Source organism: Tamandua tetradactyla, chromosome 6, assembly GCF_023851605.1.
Source record: "Tamandua tetradactyla isolate mTamTet1 chromosome 6, mTamTet1.pri, whole genome shotgun sequence".
Lineage (NCBI taxonomy): Eukaryota > Metazoa > Chordata > Mammalia > Pilosa > Myrmecophagidae > Tamandua > Tamandua tetradactyla.
Genome location: NC_135332.1, coordinates 93,308,410 through 93,320,927, shown reverse-complemented (window position 1 = coordinate 93,320,927; position 12,518 = coordinate 93,308,410). Strand labels below are relative to the sequence as shown.

Below are 12,518 nucleotides of genomic sequence, written 5' to 3'. Positions count from 1 at the left end.
CTAGTCTCATTAATATTTAAGATTTATATTGTTTGCCATTAGGACAATTTCCAAAAACTCTGTGTGTGTGTGTGTGTGTGTGCATGTATAAAATGTTATGATTTTCATCAGTCATGCAGTTATTTCAGGAAAGGTTCCATGGAGCTACTCACATGATATTTTGGAAGTTCCCTTCACATCATTTTTAAAGGTACAGCATAATATTTTCCTCTTATTTCATTTTCTTCCAAAATCTTTATTCAACACAGTAAATAAGAATCTAAAACAATATTGAATCTTAAACACTGTTATTTTAATTGATTTTCTCACAATTCTGCTTTTTCTTCATGTTTCAAAATCTCCTGTACCATTCTACAAACCATTTAAAGTCTGGGTGCTTGTCTTCTGGGTACTTACAATCTAGGATAGAAGGGAATGTGTAAATGAAAGGATCATTATTAACCTATAGCTGCATATTTAAATACTAATCAATGCTGTGAAGCAGTAGACTTTATAAAAATTCAAGGAAGTAGGGGATCCTATTAAAATAAATCATCAGTAGGAAAAGTGAATGAGAGATATGAAAGCAGCAGAAGGCAGATAGCATGCTTGGTAGTCAAGGAGCAGTCTAGTATTTTAGAAGAACGGTTAATTTGGAGAAGAATTCAATGAAAGGAAGTGTAAGGTTTACCTTATCCTCCAGGGTAATAGAAGGGCAGTGGTTTAGCGCTCTCAATGACATGATGATAGTTAATGTTGGTGTGTTGATTTGAAGTTGTCGCGTACCCCAGAAAAGTCATGCTGTTTTTCCAAATCCAGTCTTTGAGCAAACCTGACGAATAAGGTGGGACCTTTTGATTAGGTTGTTTCCTTGGAGATGTGACCCACCCAATTATGGGTGGGATCTTTTTGATTAGGTGGTTTCCGTGGACATGTGTCTCTTCCCATTCAAGATGAGTCTTATTCCACTTACTGGAGTCCTTTAAGAGGGAACCATTTTAGAAAAAGCTCAGCCAACACAGACAGAGACATTTGGAGATGCAAAAAGAAAACACCCCTGGAGAAGCTGCCTGAAGCCAGAAGCTAAAGGACCAGCAGAGGCTAACCACAGCCTTCCCAGCTGACAGAGGTGTTCTGACTGCCATTGGCCTTTCTTCAGTCAAGGTATGTTTCTCTGAATGTTTCAGCTTGTACATTTTTATGGCCTTAGAACTGTAAACTTAAAACTTAATAAATCCCCTTTTTTAATAGCCAACCACTTCTGGTATTTTACACTCCAGCAGCATTAGCAAACTAAAGCAGTCGGAAAATAAAATAATAACTTTTAGAATTGAGTTTTAATGGTTAGAAGCAAGACATATTTATAAAATGAATTAGAGAAAAACTTAATAGTGGTATAGAAACCAGCTCGACAATAAGAATAGTAACCATAGCTAAGGATGATACATGCCTATACTCACTTTAAAAGAAAAGTCTAATATTATGAATATAAATGACTCTGATGGAGAAGAAAACTAGGGGTTTCTAAAGGCTGATTGTGAATGCAGAGATAGATCTACTCTATGATGAGCTCAGTTATAAAAAATGGTCAATCATTAACACCTGGTAATAGTGATGTGCACATTATAATTCATGAAGGAACATTCTTATATAGCCATATTCATCATTCATAACAGGTTTCAATGCATTATACAGTCTCATGTTTTATCTTCTCATGTTCCTTCTAGTAATATACATGATGCAAAAATTCTCCTTTCAATCCCATTTGCAAACATAATTCAGCACTGCTAATTACACTCACAATAATGAGCTAACATCGCTTCTTTCCATTTCCAAACATTTACAATCAATCTAATTAGAAATTCTGCACAAACTAAGCATCAGCTCCCTCTTCTCTAACTCCATCCTATCACCTGGTAATTTATATTTTAGATCATAATTATATGAATTTGCTTATTACAGATAATTTATATCAGTGAGATCACACAATGTTTGTCCTTTTGTGTCTTACTTATATCATTCAAGATCCACGTGGTCACATGCATCAGGATTTCATTCCTTCTTACAACTGAATAATATTGTATTGTATGTATACATTATATTTTCTTTATCCATTCATCAGTTGATGGGCACTTGGATTGCTTCTATCTTTTGAAAATTGTGAATAATGCCACTATGAACATTGGTGTGTGAATGTCTGTTTGAGTCCCTGCTTTCAATTCTTCTGGGTATATACTCAGTGGTAGGATACCAGTTCAAATGGCAATTTTATACTTAAATTTCTGAGGACCTGCCACATTGTCTTCCAAAGTGGCTGTACCACACTACATTCTTACCAATAGTGAATGAGCTTTTCTATTTTCCACATCCTCTAAAACATTTGGAGTTTTGTGTCATTTTTATTTTTTAAATAGTGCTCATTCTAGTAGGTATGAATTAATATCTCACTGTGGTTTTGATTTGCATTTCCCTAATAGCTAGTGACAGTAAACATTTTTTCATGTGCTTTTCGATATTTGTATTTCCTGTTTGGAAAAATGTCTATTTCAAGTCTTGTGCCCGTTTTTAAGTTTGCCTATTTTTCAACAATGGGGGGGGTATAGAAAACACTGTATTTTTTATGTGACTTTTATATAACCTACAGTTTCTTTAATTAACAAAAAGTATATATATATACTAAGTGAAAGAAACCAGACACAAAGTACCACATATAGTATAATATTATTTATACAAAACATAAATATAAATAAGTCTATAGGGACAGAATTAGATTAGTGGTCATGCGAGGCTGGGGAAGGATAGATGGATTGAGAGGTGACGGCAAGGAGTATGAGTTTTCTTTTTTTAGAGTAATGAAAATGCTCTAAAATTGATTGCAATGATGAATGCACAACACTTTGATTACGCTAAAAACCATTGATTGCATACTTTGGATGTTTTTTTGGTAGTAACTATATCTCTCTAAAACTGCTTTTTACAGAAGGTCAATTAAAAGGTACCGAATAAATATTGAATAAGCTATAGCAAAGAAAGTCACACAGCCTTCAACACCAATGTCAGGAAGGCTGCAATTCAGACTGAAGTGAATTTAATGAAAATCACTAGAATGTAGCAAAAATGTTTCAATCAAAAATTGTAAGAATGAAAGGCATCATCGACCTCAAAGCAGCAGAGGTCATACAGAATAGAAGTACTCAGTCTGTTCTTTGTTTCTTTTCTCACGTGGTTCTTTTTAGTCATTATATCACTGAGAAGAAAAGTAAGACTCAGGTAGAAGAAGAAATAATAAGAGATTACCTACAAGTTTACATCTCTTCCTCATGCTAATTATAACCCAAGGCTACCCAGCAAACCTAGAGGATGTTTCAGAGTGACTTGTAGTAATCTGTGAGTTTCCGAAGAAGGTTGCCAGTATGAAGGTTCATTCCTCAAAACAAAGTGTGCCACCTAACGCAAAAATCTCTTACAGTTTCTAGGATTGCTGGACAATCTACTGGAGTGATTGAATGCACAGACATTGAGATATAACGTCAGGTATCTAGTCCTGGATCCCCATTTATTGACTCTATGTGTAAACTGAGGAGATCATTTAACTACATTGCACCTCCTATTTTTATTTGTAAAATGAGAATAAAATTTGTAAAGTAATTAGTACATATTTGGCATGGAAAAAACACCCAATAAGTAAGGTATTACTAATATAACCTTATATTGGTATGGTATCACTACCATCTTCATATTCCAGTCATTTCCTGTTTTATTTGTTTTGTTTCCTAAAATTGAATGACTGCTGTGGTTTATGCACTTTAGTACTGTGCTAGGCTCTGACAACATCAAGATGTGTAGATAAATATAAGATAGTTATTCAATCAAGGAGCCCAAATCTCATTACAAGAAGCATACAAACTGGAAGTCTCTGAAGAAGTTTTTGTTGCCAAGGCTGTTGACGAGTTAACATAAGTATCCACAGTGGAATTGATACTGTGTGTGAGTCCAGTAAGATGAGTAGGGATAAATGAAAGTGTCAAGCAGAGGGAAACCTTTCGGGGAAAAAGGAAATCAGCATGTGTAACAGTAGTCATGTATATGAGAATACTTGCTTTGTGGTGAATTGGCTTTACAATGGTATGGCTGAAGGGGATTTGAAAGTCAATTTCAAGAGAAGCATTGTGGAAGGACATTGATTTTATGTGACAATAAATCAGGAGTGTGGTAGCTAGATGAATAAGAAGCTTTGATTTGGGACCAGTTTCTTAAATTCAGAATATGAAGAATAAGGATGCTGTATTTCTGCTTCGGTTTTGAACAATCAAAGAATTCTTATATAATCTTAATATTATAAGATTTAATGCCTCTTTCATTTTTATGAATTAACAATTTTAATATATTTAATAAGGAATATTAATCAGTTCCATTGTCTCTCTTGATTACTCAAAGGTTCTGGTCTCCAGGGGCTTTTGTGATACATTATCCCTGGCTTTTGAGATTACAATCAGTGAACGATTCCCCTCTATTTGAGGACAAGAGATATAGACTGGTGATGCAATACTTAATAGTTGGCAGAGTTTTCACAGTTCGTAAAATTCATTCCCCTTCCATTCTGTCTGTACCATGACAGCCAAAAGAAAAGGGCATTTTTATCCCTACAAGATTTACTCTTCTGACAGAGGAGAAAACTTGGACTCAGAGAAATCACTGAAGAGCCCCAGGCCACCAGACGGAGAGGACATTAAATAGAGCTCTCCTCCCTCCACACCATGCTACCTCTGTTTATTTAGTTGCCAAGCTTTCGGAAGCAGCAGGGACCAAAAGCTCCATGGTCTGTTTTTCTGCCAAAGGCAGGCAATTTTGAGAGCTTGTAAACCTCAGAGGAGCATTCTCTCAGGAGCAAGAGAGGCTCTATACAGCATTCTGATCTTGTACTAATTTGGTGTGATGCAAAGGGCCTTGGAACTTCTTAGGCCTTTTGGGAGGAAGAAAAACAACCCGGTTAACTCAGGGAATGGATCATTTGTATATCTCCATATGCAGTCAGTGTATTTCTAGTCACCTGAGAGTTATTAGTGATCTGATCCAGCCAAGAAGACATAAAAACTTTGTTGCAAGGACCATATGGAAAATTCCCTTTGTTCATTTTTATCACAACCACAATATTTTTAAACTATACATCAATTTTTTTCCCAAAGGAAAATAATAAACACTAAATTTATATAATGTTGTCCTCTATCCTATTCTCTCCACTTTATGCTTGTAGGTAAAAATATTCTGGAAATAATGGCCTAACTCATAGTGCAATCGCCAAGCACATTTGAGTTTATGTGCTTGTCTTAACCATATACACTTTAAATGAATATTGAACTAACTATGTAATACTGAATAGGCAAGGGGTTGGTAAATATCCACACTGTGGTGGCTATATTAGATATATAGAAAGAAAACCTTTGAGAATGTCTGCTGGATGAGAAAACTCTGCTTCTTGTGAGGTGCTGAACTTCTTATTGAAATATAAAATTCTTGTAGTATTCTGAAAGGAAACATAGGAGATTTCACCATGCTCTTGCCAAAAAAAAAAAAGCAGTATTTGTGGTGCTGACATTCACATACCTTTGGAATCAAGTGAACCTGGGTTTGAATTCCATGACTGTTCCATCTCCAAAGGAGAATACCATGAAATAATATTGAGTATAACAAGGAAATCTATGGGAGGATTTTCCTAAACCTGCCTTGATATTTTAAGTAGTCTAACAACACAGTGAAATGAGTAACTTCCTCAGAAACAGGAATGCCGGTCAATGAGCTCTTTTGCATTGCCCAATGCCTCTGTGACCATGACAAACAATAACAAGCGGTTTACTGATAACCACAAGAATTTATTCTATTGTGATTTTAAAGGTTAAAGTCCTAAATTAAGATATCACAGGTCCGTGCTTTCTCCTGCAGTCGGTAGCATTCTGGTGACAGCAATCATTAGTCACATGGCCATCTCTGTCCTCAGTCTCCTCCTGGAGCTTTCTCTGATTTTTGGCTTCTATGTCTTCTGCCTTTCCTGTCTGTGTCCAAATTTCCTCTCTTTATAAGGTCTCCCAAAATATGGATTAAGATATACTTTGATTCAGTTGGCCACACTTCAATAGGATCTCGGAAAATCTTATTCACAAATAAGTCATGCCAGGATTCACCATAATGTTTTGAAAGATACTATTTATGAAAGCATTGATGCAGGAATGAGGATTAAGACTTGACTATATCGTTTGTGGGGTCCATGATTCAATCTTCAACACTCACTCTCCTAGCAAACACCAGCTCACTGATACAAAGGCTCATGCCTCACTCTTCAGTGGCTCCTAAAACTTCATCTCGAGAAGGAAAAAGGAAGCATCAGTAATGCATGCAATGCATCTTCAACATCACATGCATTCTTGCATTGTGCATTTGCAGTTTTTGATAAAATGAAAAGAGGCAATCTACCTGAATTTCAGTCTTAAATTAAATGATCTAACCATTTTGATCTGGACATATGCTGATGTCTTACCAGAGAATGATTAAAAGAGGTAGGCATCTTAAACTTACTGGTCCAAAAGTAAATGCCTTAAAATGCATTATTTTTCCCATTAAAGAACAATTTTGAGTTAAGACAGGTGATTGTTGAACAGTTGTTAGTCAATATAGAATAAGGTAGAACTGTTTGAAACATCAGATGGACTTCTGCATTAGATGACTTTTAAAATTCTCTCAAAGCCTAAGAGTTTTTTTTTCCTAAGATAGCTACAAGTAGAGGTGGAAGTAAAGACACTGATGTGAGATAATTAAAATGAAAATCAAATTGAACTTGATAGCTTCTACTTTATAGAGGAAAAAGGGTTATAAAGCACTCAAAAACATCTATAACCTCATAAAAACTGAATTGTGTGAAATCTTAAATAAGCATAAATAGTTAAAATTGCTTAGGGAATTTGAAATGTCAGATAATATTATTGCAAAGCTTTTAACAGGCTGTTGCAGCACTAGTGCTATGAATAATTTTCTCACAGGTTTTAGAAAAATATATTAAGGCGGCACAGTTCATGACTGCTGATTCTGTTGAATATATCATTTACTGTTGTATTTTATAGATACATTTTGTTTTGCTCAATAGGTAATAATAATGCTTATATAGATCTGCTAATATTTAACTTAGATATAAATTTTACTTTTTAAATTCAAATTATTGGTTGAATACTTCAGTAGAAACAGCAGATAAGTTCATTCATATCAACAGTGAAACTCAGTAAGTCTTGCTCCACCAAAAATTCTCCCATTTATTGAAGCTAACATTAAAGATCTTTATATATCTCTTAAAATTAGGGCATATATTAAAGGGAACAATGTCATTGAGTGATTCCTTTTTTTTTTCAAAAAAGAATGATACAACTTTTATTTTCCTTGGATTTTAAAGATACTTTTGCTACAGAGCTGAAGTATTTTTTTATAAGATTATACTTTTTCGTTTGTATGAATTTCAACCTTATAAATTTTAAGGTGATGTGTTTGGTAGTGTACCTATATTCTTTAAAAAGTTTAAAGTTTTTGGAATGTACAATATATGAGGTGAAATCATGATTACATTAAAGATTTTCTTCTCCGCATTAATTTTACAGTAAGACTCAAATGGAAAGTACATAATTGAATGATATTTACTATCAAAAATAGTTCATTTGAGTTTACTATGAAAAACAGAAGCCCCTGTAACTTGTGTCAGTGGCACATTTCACTGTTTTAGACATTTAACTAGATATTCTTAAGATTCATCTCGTAACTCAACTTCCACTCTTTTCTCCTCTTCATATATCAAATTCTTGACTTCTTGCTTCCTCCTCATTTTCTTGGCTGCTACTTATACATTTGCGTTTCTCACATTAATATCCTGGAAGGAATTATTCATTAACATAGGAAACTGTTGGTAGAGCTCTCCAGGTCGTAAGACATTTGTCTTCCTGCATAGCAGAGAGAGACTATTGGCTTTGAATCAGATGTCTCTTGGATGCCATAAGAAATGGACAGAAGTGCAGATCTACATGTTCCATTGACTTCCAGCCCACATTACTACCCCTTGACCTTCTACCTTATGTTCTCCTAAGAAAGAAGTTGCCAGCAGTGAATACTTGTGGTGTAGGCAATACAAAGAATAGAAAAGAATGGAAGAAAACCAAAATCGTGCATTTTTCCATCATCGAAGTCGAGGACAATAAAAGTAAATCATTAAGATTCCTTTATTATGCAATAATCAACAATGAATACAATAATCAATATTATTATCAATATGATGACATTGATATAATAATCAGCATTTGTTGAACTTAAGGACATGATTTTTATTAGAAGTTTTGGCACTTATTATCCATATTAGATTAACTTCTTCAGAGATTATATATTTTTACTTATATTTGAACAATACAAAATGCAATACTATTATTTGAGTTCAGTGAGTTTGTCTGGTAGGTTACGTAATTAAACAAGAAAATGCTAGGTAGTTGTTCTAGTTTGCAAGCTGCCAGAATGTGATGTACTAGAAACAGAACAGCTTTTCAAAAGGGGAATTTATTGAGTTGCAAGTTTACAGTTCCCACACCATGAAAATGTCCAAATTAAGGCAAGGTTATGAAAATGTCCAAATTAAGTCACCAAGAAGAGTTTGCCTTCACCCAAGATAGGCTGATGAAGTTCGGGGTTTATCTCAGAGCACAAGGGGAATATGGCAATGTCTGTTAACTTTCTCTCTGGGCTTCAGGAAGCTCCCATGGGGGCATTTTCCTTCTTTATCTCCAAATCTCTAGCTGCGTGGACTCTTGTGGCTCTTAAGCTTTCCCAAAATGTTTCCTCTTTTAAAGGATTTCAGCAAACTAATCAAGACCCACCTGGAATGGGTGGGGTCACAGCTCCCTCTAATCAAAGGTTAATACCCACAATTGGGTGTGTCACATTTCTGAGGAGATAATCTAATCAAATTTCCAAACTACAATGCTGAATAGGGATTAAGAGAAATGACTGCCTCCACAAAACGGATCAGAATTCAAGTACAGCTTTTCTGGAGTAACCCTTTCAAACTGGCATAATAGTCTTATAATTAAATGAGTGTATTATCAGCCCCTATAATTCCTGTAGTGATTTCCCTTGTTGGGCTGACCTTGCTAATGCAATTCTGTTACTGAGTGTCAAACATGTTTCCACACTTTTGTTTCTAGCAGCTCACTTCACCACCACGATAACTTATGAGATAGGAAGAATTGTTATCCCTTTTTTAACCAACAAAATATTACATCACAGAGAGGTTAAAAACCCAACATTAATCACCCTGCTAGAAAAAGGTGAAGGCAGATTCGATTATGCTATATTCCTTCCAATCATCTCATTTAATGCAATAGCTTTCTTTTAATGTTATTTTCAAACTGGAAGTTGGAAAAGATGAGGGAAGAACAATAGCTGTAAAATATACGGGGCTACTAAGGAACCAGTCTCAGAATAGACAACATCACAACAATTTTAAAAAGGCATTCAGAAAATGGGATAAAGGTTGACAAATGTTTCTCACATGAACTAAAGTAAACTGCGTGATTTCTATGCAATACATTTCCAGAAATAGACATCCATTATCTATTTTTTTGTTATAAATCCCTAAATAATAGAATATATATCCATGTGATATATATATCTATACATCTATATCTATATCTATATATCTATGAGAGAGAGAGAGAGAGAGATGGATATAGAAAACACTTGGTGAAAAGATATAGTTATAACTAACTAATTCCATTCCTTGCAAACTGGAATGTGCAAATACTTTGGTGGTCGCATAGTAGATGGTCTAAATAGCTGCCAAATAAACCAGGTACATCTAGAGTATCAACTTTCCCCATAGATCTAGAGAATAAATTTTCTCTATGATAAACCAAATATATCTATATAATAAAGTAGAATATTTTTTAAAAATTAAATTGAAAATACATTTCCAGATTTCAAAATAATGTTTATCTGCTGAAAGGGCTTCAGTATATACCCCTATATAACTCATGATCGACTAATTCAATTTCTTATGACTTTAAAGTTACTTTTTATAAAACAAAACAAAACAAAACAAAAACCTGGCTTATAACTCCTCTTCCTAAAAGCTCTCCTATTTCAAGTTCTAACGAATTCTCAATCAAATGAGATTTCTTTGTCAGTGTCAGTTTTGTTAAAGAAACTCAGATATAAACAGTAAAGATCCAAATGAGATCCACATTATCCTTCATTTAACTGTAATAATCCTTTTAAGAAAGAAGAATTTAGGTTAGAAAATTGATGTGTGGGTCTGCATAGTGAACATAATGGCTTCTAGAGCACCTGGCTCCAAATTCCCTTGGAAATGTAAGCAACCTAAGACAACTTAGTCATGTGATATTTTTTTTGAGGCTTCAGAGCTAGGGATTTGTAAGCCAACTACCTAGAAATCATTTATTTTATTTGTAAGCCAATTACCTATAAATCATTTATTTTATTTTAAAATAGAGTTTTAAGTATGGAATGTGTCTTTCCTATGGCCTCATTATCTTGAGAGCAAATCATTCACTACCAGACTTCACCCTTGCTATCTCTCTCTGTCTCACCCTCATCTCCTCTCTTTCTCTCTCTGCCTCTCTCTCATTCTTCTTCACTCTTTCATTCTCTTTTATATGTGTGTGTGTATATATATATATATATATATATATATATATAACCCATCAACAACCTTTGCTCACATGACCTGGAACTGGTGCGTTAGTGTTGTTCAGTGGATCACTATTGTTTATTGTTTCTGAAGTTCCAGCTTTATATCCTGTGATATTCCCATTCAGATAACAGGGGCTTTTTTTTTTTTTTTTTTTTTTTACATAACTGAGAAGTCTATTAGAATCTTATCCAGTCCAAATATTTTACCCTCATTTTATATATGTTTCTCAGTATCCTTTATGACAACTATTACTGCAATTTCCTCCTGGGATTATGGCATCACCTTTCTCTTCTCTTCTCATGAACTGAAGTCTGTCCTCCTAAGTGCAAGTCCTAAATACCTTCTGAGATGCTGGATGCTTGTCCACTGGGACTTTTGAGCCCACCCGCCCCACGCCCACACACATCTACACTCCCTGAGCTGTTACTGCAGGTCCTACCATGCTGATAAGAGTATCACAGGGCTTCATGTTGAACACTACTGCAGGCTAGAGACTGAAATTCAGCAGAAGACATTTATACACCAAAAATGTTTTTTGTCCATTCAATTGAGCCCTTTCTGTCTTACCAAAAAATAAAATATTCAATAGAAAAATATCTATGGGACCAGAAGCTGGTTCTTTGAAAAAGTTTATAAAATTATTAAACCTCTAGCCAAGCTAAACAGAAAAGTAGAGAGCAGACAAAATTTCTACCATCAGAAATGAAAGAGGGACCATCACAGTCATGGATATTACAGGGCTAAAAAAGGAATTCTGTGAAAACTGCATGCTCACATATACAATAACTTAGATTAAATGGATAAATGGACATATCCTGAAAGACACAATCTACTAAAATTTACACAAGGAGAAATAGATAACCTGATCAGGCATCTATCTATTAAAGAAATTGAATCAACAATTAGTAACATTTAATTGTATGGATAAACAACCGTGCTATATCTGTACAATGGAATATTATTCAGCAATAAAAGAAATGAACTATCAAACTGTGAAAAAAAACATGGAGGAAACTTAAGTGTATATTGCTAAGTAAATAAATCCATTCTGATAAGTCTAAATACTGTATGATTCCAACATAAGCCACTATATAAAAGGCAAAATCATAGAAACAGCCAAAAGTTCAGTGGCTGCTATGGTTTAACGTGGGTGGGGTGGATTGAAGGGATGAAGAGGTACTGGACATTTTTACAGCAGTGAAACTGCTCTCTATTGCCATGTTGGTAGACACATAATATTACACATTTGTTAATACCTCTAGAACTGTGCAACAGCAAAGAGTGAATTTTAATGTAAATTATGAACTTTGTTACTACAAATGCACCAATGTTGCCACATTAGTTGTAACAAATGTACTGTACCAATACAGATTGTTAATAACAGGGGAAACTATGAGTATATGCATGGCAGATATGTGGGAACTTTGTACTTTCTGTGTAAGTTTTCTGTAAATCTAAAGGGCCTCCAAAATGAAAGGTTATTATATAATAAAAAAGTAAACATATCAATAGAATTTTACTTTACCACTGGTCTCTATCCAGACCTAAATGAGATGTTTTTTTTTTAATTACCCTAACTTTATAATAAAAGAGAAAATTATCCTATGCTAGCGTGAATTTCTGGATAGCTATTTAGAGGGAACACTTTTTGAGTTTACTAAGACTTAATTCCATTAAAGCTACCTTCTTTCTATTTCTGACACTTTGTTAGAAGAGTGAAAACAGAAAAATACAAATCCTATCCTTGAAATTGAAGAAATTAAAATCAGAATAAGAATATTTCTTAGGTATGGATGATATTTGTTTACAT

At 34.3% G+C, this 12,518-nt stretch overlaps 1 long non-coding RNA gene across 1 annotated transcript in view; it reads right to left on the bottom strand.

Moving 5' to 3' along the window:
- Positions 1–315: 315 nt before the first annotated feature.
- Positions 316–12,518, bottom strand: part of LOC143686222 (uncharacterized) — a 48,546-nt gene continuing 36,343 nt past the window's right edge. The window contains exons 2-3 of the long non-coding RNA XR_013176973.1: positions 671–811; positions 316–399 (exon numbers count right to left, since the gene is read on the bottom strand). This is a non-coding gene — a long non-coding RNA (uncharacterized LOC143686222). The remainder of the gene's footprint in view (positions 400–670; positions 812–12,518) is intronic.